This window comes from Elephas maximus, chromosome 14 (assembly GCF_024166365.1).
Source record: "Elephas maximus indicus isolate mEleMax1 chromosome 14, mEleMax1 primary haplotype, whole genome shotgun sequence".
In the NCBI taxonomy this organism is placed as follows: domain Eukaryota; kingdom Metazoa; phylum Chordata; class Mammalia; order Proboscidea; family Elephantidae; genus Elephas; species Elephas maximus.
The window spans coordinates 93,305,966-93,320,156 of NC_064832.1; positions in this window are offsets into that span (position 1 = coordinate 93,305,966).

Genomic DNA, 14,191 nt, shown 5'->3' on the forward strand with positions numbered 1-14,191 from the left:
CATGCCCATGAAGCCAGCCCTGGTACCAGGCTTATCTTCCAGGTGTTTATCTGCCTCTCTGACATGTTCTTACTGACTTTAACTTGGGGTGGTAGATACAGCTTTCATATTCTGCAAGAAACATGCCTCTTCCAGTTTTGGATTGTTGTCAGCAGGCTGGGAGGTTCTCCCTTAGCAAGTCTGCAGGGCTTTCCATTCCTGCTTCTGGACGGGCCAGCTTGGGCTGAAGCTTGTCTGTTTCTTTTTCCAACTTACTAAAAGCCACAAAACCAGCGCACTTTAACAGCCTGAGTTTATTATACCAAGGTCTTCTAAGTGTTGGGCTGTGGTACACCAGTGTGCCAAGTGTCCAGGCCTTTAGTTCTTGCCTTATGCCCTGGGAGCTGGGCAGTGCCTGAGGCTTCCAGAGCCCTGGACCAGTTGGCTCTGGCCATGAGCATGCTCATCTGTTTGGCTCAGACTGCCTCACAAATAATACATTTTTTTTTTTAATTGGGCTTTAGGTGAAAGTTCATAGCTCAAGTTAATTTCTCACACAAAAATTGATATATATGTTGTTTTGTGACATTAGTTGCAATCCCTGCAATATGACAGCACACTCCCCCTTTCGACCCCAGGTTCCCTGTGTCCATTTGATCACTTCCTGTCCCTTCCTGCCTTCTCATCCTGCCTCTGGACGGGAGCTACCCATTTAGTGTCATGTATCTCTTTGAACTAAGAAGCATGCTCCACACGTGTAGTATTTTTTGTTTTATAGTCCTGTCGAATCTTTGCCTGAAGAGTGGGCTTCAGGAATGGTTTTAGTTCTGGATCAACAATGTGTCCAGGGGCCACAGTTTCAGGGGATAAATAATATACTTTTTTATGTAGGTGAAAAAGATGTAGCAGTTCTGTCCTAAAATTTCATCCTCTATACTTACTATTGCTTGATGCTGGGTGCTTTGCCATTGGTATTTCAAATACTAGAAGGGTTATCCAGGATGGACAGGTTTCAGTGAAGCCTCCAGATTAAGACATACTAAAAAGAAAGACCTGGCGATCTACTTCTGAAAATAGCCAATGAAAACCTTATAGATCACAAAACAACATTGTTAGATTTGCTTTCTTTGGACATATCATCAGGAGGAATCAATCACTGGAGGAGGACACCATGTTTGGTGAAGCAGAGGGCCAGAGATGGCAAGGGAGACCTTTACTGAGATGGATTGGCACAATAGCCACGATGATGGATTTGAACATGCTGGTAATTGTGAGAATGGCGCAGGACCAGGCAAGTTTTGTTCTGTTGTATATAAGGTCACCACGAGTTAGAGTTGACTCAACAGCACCTATCCACCCATCTACCTACCTACCTATTTTCAGGTAGTCCCCAACTTACAGGTGTCCTGTTCTGACAACTCTATTGTAAGTCAGTTCTGATGTAAGTCGAATACCTCTTTTTTAAATTTTTCATAGCCTGCTACATGGCAGTGTTTTGGACAGTAAATCATAACGTTGAACACCTGTGAGTGAACATCTGCGAATGATGACATCAGCAAAATACGTGCTGCAACATTGTAGTAGTACATATTACTAACGATAACATGTACAAGAAAAACCCAGACAGTCATAAGTGCAGCTCGTTGTAACTTAAACAGGTCATAAATCAGGGACTATCTCCATTGATCTATCTATCCCTTGTGTTATGGATTGAATTGTGTCCCCCAAAATATGCGTTGAAATCCTAACCCCTATGCCTGTAAATACAACCCTGTTTGGAAATAGGGGTTTTCTTTTTCTATGATAGTGAGGTCATACCAGTGTAGGGTGGGTCCTAAACCTAATCACTTCTGAGTTTTAATAAAAGACCAAAGTATACACAGGACACACACAAGGGGAAAACAGAAGCCACGTGAGGATTTTCTATAAGCAGGGGCATGCCGGCAATCATCAAAACTAAGAGAGAGGCCCATAAAAAGAATCAACACAGCTTTGGACTTTTAGCAGTCTCCAGAACTGTGAGAAAAATACATTTTTGCTGTTTAAAGCCACCCACTTGTGGTATTTCTGCTGTGGCAGCACTGGGTAACTAAGACACCTACCAAGCCCAAAGTCTACAGATGACCTGGATCCTAAAGGGCTGGATTGTTTGATACAAGGATCACCAGCTTCCCAGGTACAGGGATTCTTACCATCTCCCATTCAGTCTTACCCAGGCCAATTACCCAATTTAATTTTTTCTCTGGCCATATTCCATTCCTAGTGCCAGTTTTTAGACTCGTCTGGACTCTTCAGGTTCATACAATAGAAACCCAATCAAAACTAGCTTAACCAGAAAAAGGAATGTATTGGCTCATATAAGTGGGAAACCCAGTATTTATAAATCATCCACAGCCAAGCTTAAGGTTATGATTTTAAGAGGGAAGCTAGCTTCAACAAGTCAGCCTAGGTATTCAAACAACGTGGTCAGGACTCTGTGTGTCTCTGCTTGCGTTAGCTGTCAGGTGGGCTCTTTTCTTAAGGGAGCAAGGAGGTTGTTGCCAGCTTCGGCTCTTCCTCATCCCAGCAGCTTGAAAGCCTGAATGTAAAAGGAGCATCTTCCATAAGAACTTTGCCAAAAGTCCTTGGAAGGACTCTGATTGGCCCAGGGTGGTGAGAGGGGGCGGAATCCTCTCCTGCTGAATCCAGGCACAGAGGATGATGTGTTTGGTGGGCGAAAGGGTCTCCACCCCAAAGAAAGTGTACCTGTGGCCACTGGAATGGGGGAATTTGAAGTTTACTCTGTGCAGGTGCTTGATCTAACATGGAGGGATTTTTTCATATTAAATTTGGGTTCTTCTCTCAAATTCTAGGAAAATGACCAGACTTATATATATTTTTAATGGTCTGACTGAGACTGGAGGGACCCTGGAAGACATGGTCCCTGGACTCTCTGTTAGACAAAAACGAAACCATTCCAGAAGCCTACTCTTCAAAGAATAGACTGGACTACAAAACATAAAATGATACTGATGAAGAGTGCGTTTCTTAGCTCAAGTAGATATATGAGACTAAATTGGCAGCTCCTGTCCGGAGGTGAGATGAGAAGGCAGAAACAGACAGGAGCTGGTTGAATGGACCCGGGAAATCCGGGTGGAAAGGTGGCATGTGCTGTCACATTATAGGGAGAGAGACTAGGGTCACATAACAATATGAGTATAAATTTTTGTATGAGAAACTAACTTGAACTGTAAACTTACACTTAAAGCACAATGAAAAAAAGAAAAAATTTGGTTTCTTTCTACAGACTTATAAGTATAACCAGCCCTATAGATCAGAAGCTGGCAAACTTTCCCTGTCAAAGAACAGCTGGTAAATATTTCTGACCTGCGTGCCAAGTCTCTGCCACAGTTACTCGTCTCTGCTCTTATAGTGCCAAAGTAGTTAGAAACAGTACATAAGTGACTGCGTGTGACTGTGTTCCAATAAAACTTTATTCACCAAAACAGAACAAATTTAGAGGAGCATTTAAAGGAGGAAAAACTACATCCACACTACATAGATATATAGAGCTGACAGACGTGACCAAGGAGTTATCCGGAACTATGCATTATTAATAAGTCCATGATATATACTTGTACTTAGAGGTGAAGGCAGGGTTCCAAATGCATATATAGCTGGTGAGAACATCAGAAGGCAAACACCTGTGCAGAGCATTCAGACTCACTGGGAACATTACCGATGGACCTCCACAATGCAAAAGGAGTCAGAGAAGTGTATCTACGAGGAAGCATATGCTCTGTAAAGGAGGATCCGGTGTGAGTGAGAAGCAAAGAACAGTAAGAGATAGGGTAGCTTGGAGCAGATCACACAGGTACTTGTGGGCCTTATCTTTGTGAGATGGGAAGATATTGCAGTGTTTGGAACAGAAATATGATATAATCTGATTTGACTTTTATATACATTCCTCTGGTTTCTGGGTGGAGAATTGATGGAAAAAGGCAACTATGGGAGGAGGGCGACTTAGAAGGCTCTTGCTCTTCCCTAAAAAAAAAATTTTAGAGCATAATGGTTTGGACCGTGAAGGTAGTATGGGAACTGATGAAATGGATATAATTCTGGATGTATTTTGAAGGCAAAGACAATAGGTTTTGTTGCGATTCAATGTGAAGCATAAGAAAAAGAGAGGTGTCGAGGATGACTAAAGTTTCAGCCTGAAGAGCTAGTAGATTGGAGACGCAGCCTTTATTGAAATGGGGTAGTCTAGAGAAATGCAGTTTTGGGGAGCACAGGACTATATCATCAGAATCAACTCATTGTTCTGTCCACACAAAGTGGAAGCAACTGAAACGATGGGATTCGGCAGAGTGGATGAAGAGTGCTAGTCTCACATTTCAATGGTCTATTGCAAATTACACACACCACAGAGAATTCTGTAGCCCTATTAATTTAAAAAACCTGTTTGTTTTTAGAAGCCCTGGTGGTGCAGTGGTTAAGACCTCGGCTGCTAACCAAAAGTCAGTAGATCAAATCCACCAGTCACTCCTTGAAACTCTATGAGGCAGTTCTGCTCTGTCCTATTGGGTCACTATGAGTCGGAATCAACTCAATGGCAATGGGTTTATTTGTTAAGTTTCCTTAAAGTGCTTCTTCTTCTATTTCTTTTTTGGCAATTGTTGCATTTTAATAGGGTCCCAATTAATGGCAAACCATAATATTCACTCTTGGAAACCATTTTAATTCATGCACATCCTTTGCTGCTGACCTTAGGTATCACCCTTTCCGGGAAGCTCTCACTTGGCTCTTCAAATATGGTTAGGTACCCCCCATGTAGATTTCCACAGCACCTCAGGGGTCCCTCTAACATATTTCTTACCAAATATAATATGTTATCATCATCTCTTTCTTTTTCTGCCTCATCACATAGGTCTTCGAATCCCTAGTAGCTGATTCAGGACTTGGCACTCTATAGATGCATGGGAAGGGAAGGAAGAAAAGCATAGAGGGCGGGGTCTGGAAGATATCGTTTCTCCATTAACTTCTGGAGATCATTGTATTGCAATAGATCCAACTTGCTTCACTTCATCTCTAGTCCGTCAGGCCAGGAGATGCAGGTTTATTCTAGAGACATTGTCCAGTCTGATTCAGTGGAAATTCATCATAGAAATGACTTCTGGAAGCATCATAGCATCTTCCCACTGCTGCAAATTGTATTAAGACCAGAGCTGTCCAATGGAACTTTCTGTGATGTTAGAAATGTTCTATGTATGCACTGTATAGCAGGGTATCAAGTAGTCCCATGTAACTGTTGAACACTTGAAATGCAGCTAGCGTGGCTGAGAAACTGAACTTTAAATTGTATTTAATTTAAATTTAAGTAGCCACATTTTGGCTAGTGACTACACTTTAGATGGCGCAATTATAGACTTTCAATTCAGGGATGGATTACCCAATAAGCAAGGTTCGCAAAGGCTCAATTGTACTTACTTACTAATCTGTAGTGCACAATTTCACCTGGTTTTTGCCACATCTTTGATGTGGTGACCTGAGGAAAGGAGAATGAAAAAAACAAAGGCAGAATGAAAATATTAGTCCAAAGGACTAAAGGACCACAAGAACCACAGCCTCCACCAGCCTGAGCCCAGAAGAACTAGATGGTGCCTGGTTACCACCACTGACTACTTTGATAGTGATCACGATAGAGGGTCCTGGACAGAGCTGGAGAAAATTGTGGAACAAAATTCAAATTCGCACACACAAAAAAGATTGGACTTACTGGTCTGACAGAGGCTGGAGGAACATCTTGAGACTACGGCCCCTGGACACCCTGGTAACTCAGAACTGAAGCTACTCCTGAAGTCCACCTTTCAGCCAAAGATTGGACAGGCCTATAAAGCGAGCAACAACACACTTGAGGAACATACTTCTTAGGTCAACCAAGTATAGGAGACCAAAAGGGCAACACCTGCCCAAAAGCAAAGACAAGAAGGCGAAAAGAGACAGGAAAAGTGAGCAAATGGTCATGGAGAACCCAGGGTGAAAAAGGAGAGAGTGCTGACACATTGCAGGGATTGCAACCAATGTCACGAAACAATTTGTGTATAAATTTTAGAATAAGGAGCTGATTTGCACTGTAAACTCTCACCTAAAACACAACTAAAAAAAAAATGGTGTGGTGAAAACCAGGTGAAATTGTGCAGTACAGGTTAGTAAATAAGCGCAATTAAGCCTGTGCATCCCTTGCTTACAATAAGCTGGTGTATACTGCGCTCACTGGTTAATCTACCCCTGCTTTCAATATTGGAAGTCACGCCATGTAATTTCCTCACTTTACAGATGAAGAAATTCAATCTTAGAGAGGCCAGCTTATTTACCCAACTTCCTAATTCCTTATGCTAAAATATGTTTTGGTTTTGTCATGCTCATTCCTGATGTGACCTTTATGTTGAAATCGACTTCTGTAGAAACTTTACGTCTTCAGAAAGGAGACCAAATGCAATCTGTACAGAAGAGTTACAGTAATAGGTCACTTGGGAGAAAGAAGAAATTAAGTGCAGCTATATGTAGAGAAATGTAATTTTCTCAATAAGGAATCTAAAAAATTTATTCTGATTACAATGAATTGCCTACTATGTCTCATCTGACGGTTATTTTTCTTAAGTGGAACCAGTCATTGAGCCTCAGAATTAGCTGCACATAGCATTACTCTACTGGTAAACCGAACATCTGAACAAAGAACCTAATTTCTGAGACTTTGCCTTCTCACATAGATAATAATGAAGTGGGGACACATTATATAACTGAGAAATGATTGACTACATAAAACCAACATCACTTCTATCTCCAAGCACACCTTCAAATTCTATACAAGCGTCTTGTGCAACAGGGATGGGAGGGCAAGAGTGGTGGAGGGCTGAGGAGAGGCTGGGACTCTCTCTCTTCTATAATAGTAAACACAGTATCTTGTGACCTTACTATGTGCCAGGCCTGGTGGCCCAGAGAACATTTTTTTCATGGATTAAACTCCCTTTCTCGTTCTACTTCTCATGCATTCGCCTGACAATCGCTAACCTTAAACCAAAAACCAAACCCAGTGCCGTCGAGTCAATTCTGACTCATAGTGACCCTATAGGACAGAGTAGAACTGCCCCATAGAGCTTCCAAGGAGCACCTGGCAGATTCGAACTGCCGACCCTTTGGTTAGCAGCCATAGCACTTGACCACAACACCACCAGGGTTTCCATCACTAACCTTAGGTAGACCAGGTATCCACCACTCCCTCCTGCACGTGGGAAGCTGAGCACCTGGAGTGAATCTTGATGCTGGGCAGGCTGGCTCTCAACTTATCACGAGTCTCAGGTGGGACTTCAACACTGCTCTGCAGGCCACCTCTGCCACTCTAGGTGGTCATCGTTCCCACTCTCCTCAAATCCCACACCTCCCACTTTGCCCCATCACTTAACAGGTGACCTCCCCTCTCCTGCTTTGCTGAGAACAGAAGCCATCAAACGAGCATCATCTCAACATCTCACCACCACATCTACAAACCTACTGATATTGGTTCCATCTTCTCTTTCTGTTACGATAGGGGATGTGTTCTTCCTCCCGTCTAAATTCACTTCCTTCACCCGTCTTTTCTTTTTAGAGACTTTATGCCGTCTCTGGTTCCCTACCACTTCTAGATCATCAGTCTCTCCCAACTCAGTCTTTCCCATCAGCATTTAAACATGCTATCTTAGTTACCGACTGCTGCTGTAACAAAAAAATGCCATCAGCAAGTGGCTTTAAGGAATAGAAATTTATTTTCTCACAGTTCAGGAAGCTGGAAGTCCAAATTCAGAGAGTGGGCTTTAGGGGTAGGTCCTTCTTTGCTTCTTTCAGCTTCTAGTAGCTGCTGTCAATCCTTGGTATTACTGGGCTTGTAGATTCATCTGCCTCCCTCTTCACATGGCATCACCCCCTGTGTGTGCCTGTGTTTATTCTGCTCTTTTTCTAAGACATCACTCAGAAGAAATTAAGTTTAGGACCCATCCTACTCCAGTATGACCTCATTAACATAACAAAAGAAAACAGCTATTTCCAAATAGGGTCACATCTACAGGTACAGGGGTAGGACTTCAACATAACTTTTTTGGGGACACAATTCAGTCCATAACACATGCTCATGTCTTTTCTATCTGAAAACAAACAAACAAAAACAACCTTCCCTTGACCTCACATACCCCTCCAGCAACCATCCTATCTCTTTCTCTGCGCAGACAAACTCCTTGGAAGTCTGTCCGTTTGCTTACCTTATCATCTCCTCTCAGATCTTTCTAGTCTGCTTTACACCTCCATCACTCCACAGAAACCAAGCTAAATTCACCAGAGACCAGGGCTGATAAAGCTCATGGGCAATTTTTAAGCCTTTTTTCTTTTTATTTTAGCATCTGATGAGGTTGACCCTGCTGCCTTTTTGAAGCATTCTCTTCTGTTGGCATCTATATTACAACATTCTCCTGGGTTCCTATTATCTTTTTTTTTAATTTTTTGTTGTGTATTAGGTGAAAGCTTACATAGAAAATTAGTTTCCCGTTTGATAGTTTGTACACAAGGTGTTCCATGACATTGTTTCCATTCCCCACAATGTGTCTGCTTTCTCCCTGTTTCCATCCTAGGTTCCCCATTTCCTTTTGTCCTGAATTGCTACCCCTTTCTGCCTTCTCATCTTTGCTTTTGGGCAAATGTTGCCCTTTTGATCGATCCCATATAATAGGTTGTTCTAAGGAACATGTTCCTCTCGGGTGGTGGTGTTTATTTTATGGCCTGTCTATGGTTTGGCTGATGGGTGGTCTCCATAATGGTTTCAGTTCCAGTTCTTAGGGTCATAGTCTCAGGGGTTCCTCTGGTCTCTGTCAGACCAGTAAGTCTGGTCTTTTTTGTGAATTTTATTTTTTCTTCTTCAATTTTTCTCCTGCTTTGTCTGGAGCCCTCTGTTGTGATCCTAGCCAGAGCAGTCAGTAGTGGTAGCCAGGCACCACCTAGTTCTTCTAGCCTCAAGGTCATGTAGGCTGTGGTTCATTAGTGCTTTGGACTAATTACTCCTTTGGTTCTTTGGTTTTCTTAATTCGCTTTTGCTCCAGATGGTAAGGGACTGATAGTTGTATCTTAGATGGCTGCTCACAAGCTTTGAAACCCCAGACAGTACTCACCAAAGTAGGATGCAGAACTTTGTCTTTATGAACTGTGTTGTGCCAATTGACGTAGATGTCCCCTGAGTCTACAATCCTTCACCTTTGAGCCTAGGAACTTGGTCCCGTGATGTGTTCGGTTGTGTCTAAGAAGTTGCCCTGACTGTGGCCCTTGAGTGCTCTATCACCTACATTGGTATATAAGCATCACCTACAGTTACGTATGTAGAAGTATCTACCATCAGACCTATATCTGCAGATGGGTGTTCCTATTACCTTATAGTTTTCTTAGTCCTAGTCTCCCTAGTGGGCTGAATCTATCTTACTCAACTTTTAAATGTTGTACTGCAGGTCCTTAAGGCTCAGGGGCCTTATGTCCCTCATCTTCTCACTCCTATTCACTCCCTTTGTTCCATTTATTACTCTGATAACTGCCAAATTTATATCTCTAGTCCTCTCTTTTGAGCTCAAAGTTTGTAACTCCAACTACCTACATGTCATCTCCATTGGGATGTTTCCCAAGGTCAAAATCTTTCCCCACAAACTTGCTTCTTCCCTTTCTTGGATATCAACTAATCAGAACGCCACCAACCCAGTAGCTCAAAAAGTGGGACCTCATCCTTGGCCCTCACAACTCCTACTCCTAGTTAATCAGTCCTGTTACTCTGTTCTCTAAAGAGCTCTGAAATGCATCCATTTCCTCCATCTGTGCTGTTACTGTCCTACTCTAAACCCTTGCTACTCAAGTGTGGTTCTTAACCAGACACATCACATTCACCTGGAACTTTGGTAGAAATAGCAGCGCCTCATGCCCCACCCAGATCTACGGAATCAGAATCTGCATTTAAGTAAGATCTCTACTTGAGTTGCCTGTACATGGGAGTTTGAGAAACACCTCTCTAAATCACCGTGATTTCTCCATCTGGTCTCCCACTTTTATTCTTCGCCCTTCCAATAAGTTCTCACAGAGCAAACCAAATCGTATCATTCATACGAAAGCCCTTAACAGCTTCCCATTTTCCTTACCATGAAGTGTGTCTACGTAGTTTTCCTTTTGTATGCTAATGGTCAAGGTGCTGTTGTCCTTTGTCTAGCTCTCATTGTTATTTTATATTTCTCTCTTTTTTTTTTATATGAAGGTGGCTCAGTGGTTAAGAGCTGGGCTGCAAACTGAAAACCTAAAGTTTAGCAGTTCAAACCCACCCAGCGCCTCCGCAGGAGAAAAGACCTGGCAACCTGTTCCTCTAATGATTATAGACTAGAAAACCCTACGGGCAGCTCTACTCTGTCATCGCGCTTTGAGTGCTTGAGAGAAACTCCTTTGAATGATGAGATTAAAATCTGGATGTTGTAAGCCTGGAAAATAAAACTCTTTCCAATTTTTTTTTTTTTTAAGACGGAAGACAGTACCCTGGGCATGACAGCCACTTCTTTAAAAGAACATCATCTGATACACCCAAATATTTTAAAAGTAAGTTTAGTATTTTGCTTTAATCCCTGTGTCAAATGCCAATGTAGGAAAAATTTTTGCTGTCATTGGTAACCTATGGACCTATGAGAACAAAGGCATTAATATTGAGTCTATAGAATTCCATTTTAAAAATATCTCTTTTACTTATTCAAACGTAAAAGAGGAGTTTGGGAATAGAAATATTTTATAAAACTCCACAATCCGATCCAAACTATAAAATGCAACATCGATTATTCCCCCCAAAACTTCGTATACCTTACAATTTGCAGGGGAGGGGTGTGTAGGGGACACTGCTGATACACTTTAATGGTGTGCAGAGTGCTGGCTGAAGTTGTTAGGCCACCCTGCCCCAGGTGCTGGAGTGCAAGACCCAGTGCTTCAGGAGGACTGAGGAAGGGCTCCTTGAGATGGCACTCACTCATAGAAAGCCCAGCATGGTAATTGTTGGTGGTGTTGTGGGGAAGGAACTTCTTGCCATAGAGAGCCACAGCAAAGGCGGGATCAAAAGTACCCCAAGAAAAGCTAAGTGAAAGAAGCCAGTCACAAAGATCCACACATTGTATGATTTCACTCACGTGAACTATTCAGAATAGGCAGAAGATCGATTCGTAGTAACTTAGGGCTGGGAAGGGAAGTGTTGGGGTATTTGGAGGTGACGGCTAAGGGGTGCAGGGTTTCTATTTGGTGTGATGAAATGTTCTAGAATTGTAGTGATGGTTGCACATATATGCATTAAATGCTGTTGAATGATATGTTATAAATGGATGAATTGTATGGTATATGAATTATGTCTCAGTAAAGGTGTTGAAAATAAATTTAAAAAAATACCTACCTCCAAATAAGATGAGGAAAAAGGCTCTAAAAGTTATTTAGCAGAACAAGGATGCTTATTTCTGATGATGCGTGTATAGCTATTTTTGGATTTTTTCTGAATTAGGTACCAACCGTTGACTTCCTGCTATATGACGTGAAGATTTAGTTTCTTACAAGGCCCATCCTTGTGCACACCCACTTTTGCCTTCCACCATTCTCTGAGGACAGTTATACTGGAATTTTTGGTAAGATCAATATTCAGTGTTGATGACTCTCAAATTTATATCTCCAGTAGAGTTCTCGCTGAACTCTGGGCCGTATCCAAGTGCTTACTAAACAGCTACCCTTTAATACCCGATAGGCACCTCAAATAAAATTTGTCCAGAGCTAACCTCTTGATCCCCTCATAACCTGCTGCTTTCCTTGCCTTTCCCATTCAAGTTAATGACAATGCCATTTTTCTAGTTGCATCCTGTATCTGATCTGTCAGCAAATCCATTTGCCTCCCTCTTCGCAACATATCCAGAATCTGACACCTTCTCACCACCTCCATGAAATCATCTTGGTCCATGACGCCACCATCTCTCTCCTGAATTACTGTAGCCCAAGCCAAGCCAGTTGCCATCGAGTCAATTCCAACTCATAGTGACCCTATAATGGCCTTCCAAATAGTTATTCTGCTCTGTCTATGGTCCCCTTTGGTCTGTTCTCAAGGAGTGATCTGGTTAAAACAGAGGTCAGGTCATGTCACTCCTCTGCCCCTGTATCCATGCCTTCCCATCACACTAGGAGAATGAAAGCCACTGTCTCCACAAAGGCCCGCAAGGCCTTATGTGATCTGGCCTCTTGTCACCTCTCTGGCCTCCTCTCCCACAGTCTCTCCTCTGGATCATTCTGCTGTAGCCGGCTGGCCTCCTCAGGATTCCTCGGACACTCAGGGCACCAGAAGAGCTGCTGCCTCCCAGTACGAGAGACGACTTCCCCCTACACCCTCCCACGATATCCGCAGGTTTTGCTCTCCCACCTCTTTTCCTTCTTGATCAAATGTCACCTTCTTAGTGGGGCCTTCCATGGCCACCACATTTACAACTGCAAACCACGTTTCCCATTCCCGACACCCTCAGCCTCCCCACCCTGCTTTAACTTTCTCCTTCAGAACTCGTCTCCATCTCGTACACTATGTGTTTATTTCTTGATTGTCTCACTTATTTTCTGTCCACTAAAATATGATATATATGGGGGCTGGGGTTGGTTTTGTTCATAGCAGGTGTTTAGTAGTCAGTAATAAATAATGAATATTTACAGTATTATGATTACATAAATATTATTCACAATTAAGCCATATAATATACTATTATTTCATTTTTATTTCTTGCGTCCTTTAAACTTTATTTTGTCATTGAGAATATACACAGCAAAACATATACAGTTTAAAAGTTTCTACACGTACCATTTAGTGACACTGATTACATTCTTTGAGTTGGGCAACCATTCTCACCCTCCTTTTTTGAGTTGTTCCTTGCCCGTTAACATAAACTCACTGCCCCCTTCGGTTCCCATCCAGTCTTTCAAGTTGCTGTTGTCAATTCAATGCCATATAGACAGTTCTTAAAAGAACACAGTGCTCAAGGCAGGCCTTTTTTACCAATTAACCTAAACTATTTTTTGGTTTTAAGAGGATATTTTTGGTTCGAGGTCATTTTTATTTCTTTTATAACTTTTTGTTTACTCTGTAGTTAGTAGCTGACTTTTTTAAAATATCATTGCTGTTTTTTGCTTAGTATTCTTTGTGCTATCATTAATTCATCTCTTCAATCTTCAAAAAAGTGTTACTATCCTTTCAACACGTTCATCTGGAACTGTCCCTCCTGCAGCCCTCAGCTTTCTCCGGTAAACATCCAGGTCTTCATTAAACTTCCAATTTATTCACTTATTTATTTATACCAGTATGTACCAATGGATTCCTTCTTTATTCAGTCGGTTATAATCCTTTGCTATCATTATGTAATTTGATCTCAAGATTGAACCGTACTTGGCTAGTGGAGTTTCTATTGATGTTCTTTGAGTACTTCCTTAAAAAAAAAAAGTACTTCCTTACTACCTGGTAAAACAAGATGTTCTAGACTCATCTAATATTTGCCTCCCTCAGCTCTAGAACTGGCTGTTGCTCTAAAGAGCTCTTGTTGCTGTACTGGAGGATGGTGTCCAGAAATGAGAGTCTGGGCACTAGGATGCGCATTGTTATTGCTATCCCTGATTCTAGGACCTTTCAGTGACAGAGTTAAGAGATGCAAAAGGAAAAATGTATATATGTATATACACACACACATACATATGTATATATATAAGCCCTGGTGGCACAGTGGTTAAAGCACTCAGCTGCTAATTTAAAGTTGTGCTGTTTGAGCCCGCCAGCTACTCCGTGGGAGAAAGATGTAGCAGTCTACTTCCATGAAGATTACAGCCATGGAAACCCTATGGGGCAGTTCTACTCTGTACTATAGGGTTACTGTGAGTTAGAATTGACTCAACGGCAATGGGTTTGTTTTTATATATATATTCACATTCTCTCATTTACATTTATGTTTATTTATTTATCTAGCTATCTTACCAGTTGCGTCTCATCAATTCCAACTCATGGTGACTCCATGTGTGTAAGAGTAGAACTGTGTATCATAGGATTTTCAATGGCTGATTTTATGAAAGTAGATTGCCAGGCCTTTCTTCCAAGGCACCTCTGGGGGGACTTGAACCTCCAAACTTTAGATTAGCAAATGTT